The sequence below is a fragment of the Apis dorsata genome, unplaced genomic scaffold (assembly GCF_000469605.1).
Source record: "Apis dorsata unplaced genomic scaffold, Apis dorsata 1.3 scaffold_162, whole genome shotgun sequence".
NCBI classification, from domain to species: domain Eukaryota; kingdom Metazoa; phylum Arthropoda; class Insecta; order Hymenoptera; family Apidae; genus Apis; species Apis dorsata.
Genome location: NW_006263451.1, coordinates 528325 through 530117, shown reverse-complemented (window position 1 = coordinate 530117; position 1793 = coordinate 528325).

The following is a 1793-nucleotide window of genomic DNA, read 5'->3' as shown; positions in this document are numbered from 1 at the left end:
AGGGGGGGGGGCGATCTTGCCGTATACTTGTCTCCTTTTTCTTGCCTCCCTTTTTTCTTCCCAGTGATCGTGTACGATTCCGTTGTTGCGCGGCTAGATAACGTTCGTCTGTGCAGCTTTGACGAATGTGGATTAATATGGGCGAAGGAAGAGACGAGGCACGAGTGGAGTGAAAGAGAGTGAGTCGAAGAATATTTTTTTTTTTAGCTTCGAAGGATATAATCTTATAATTTTTGATAAATTTCGTTAAATTCAAAAGTGATTTACTCAAATGATGAATAGCACCGAAGTCGTAAGCGCTAATTATACGTCATCATCCTAGACTGGTGATATTTAATTAACGAGATCCTGAATAGTTTCCTTTCCAATTATTGTTCAAGCTCGGATTGATCTTATCGTGAAAACAAAACTCTAATGATGAATAAATAACGGCAAACGAGAGTGTATAAATCCGCGCTACTATTTGTTAGATGAATAGTGAATTTCTTTCGCTCTTTTCAATTTAATTAATTCCAAGAAGTAGTTCCTTACATAAACACGATTATAAACACCATTCATACAGAAATCAATGGCTCTAATTCAACTTTTTACTTTTCTTTTTCTTTTTTTTTTTTTTTTTTTTTTTCTTGTAACAAATTAGACTAAACTAACAAAGACAATTTTCTTCACTTTATAATACGCGATTCGCGACACGATTTGTAATACGAATTATCGTACTTCCGGTACGATAAAATTTCACTCTTTAAAAAAAGTTTAATCCCGAACTCTTAGCAATCTCAACTTTTCCGATCGGGGACTATCAAATTACGCACAATATTTCAGTACTGTCACCTGGCACAGTTATTACAACCAACTAATACTCATTCGAGCGCACCGATCAAAAAAAAAAAAAAAATCGTAATAACTTAATGTATAATAATAACACGCAATCTGGAATACTTTAGACTCGACATAAATCCAACTCAAACCGCTTCGACCACCCTGTATACCTTATCTCCTTGCACAGTCAAAGCGGCATCGGCCGGAGGCGATCGCAGAAGACCGCTTCTGGTCACTGACGATCGGCAACCGTGTTTCGCGGAATACGCGCACAAAGCGGACAGTAGGGAGAGCTCGACGATCCGATAGAAGAGATCGTTACGCGTGACTCGTAGAAAGCAATCGAACGGCCATTGTGTCCCGAATGGATACGAGTGGAACCGTGCAACGTAATTTAAATTGCTGAGAACATCGAGAGAAAGAGAGAGAGAGAGAGAGAGACACTGATCCATAGAAATAGAAGAAACGGGAGAGAAATGTAGATAGGAGAGGTCGGTCGAGTTGAAACGCTGCTATCTCCAACGACCGATCATGGTGGCTATTTAATAATAATCGGTTGCCAGCCACCGATTCCTTCCACTAAGTCTATCCGCATGGACACTTTTCCCGCGTCTCTCGATATTCCCGCATTCTAGACGTCTTGATTACAGGTTGCCCGCCACTTTCTAATGCATCGCTGCAATACTTTTTTTCTTTTTTTTTTTTTTTCTTTTTTTCGTTTCCAAGTGAAATCGGCCACATCGACTCGAGCCCGTTCGCTTCTTTCAACGAGACTAGTCTAGATTTCGAGCATTCGAATATTCTTCGCCTTTCTTCCACTTTGGCCAAGGGGCCAAGGTTCCGAGCGCAGGTAGCCACGCGTCCGTCTCTCGAAAGTGACGGCGATATTTCACAAGTGTTGGCCCAAGTGACTGATGACCCCGAGGAGCCGCACGGTGCAACGGAAATCACGATCTAGCCGAACGACGAGGACG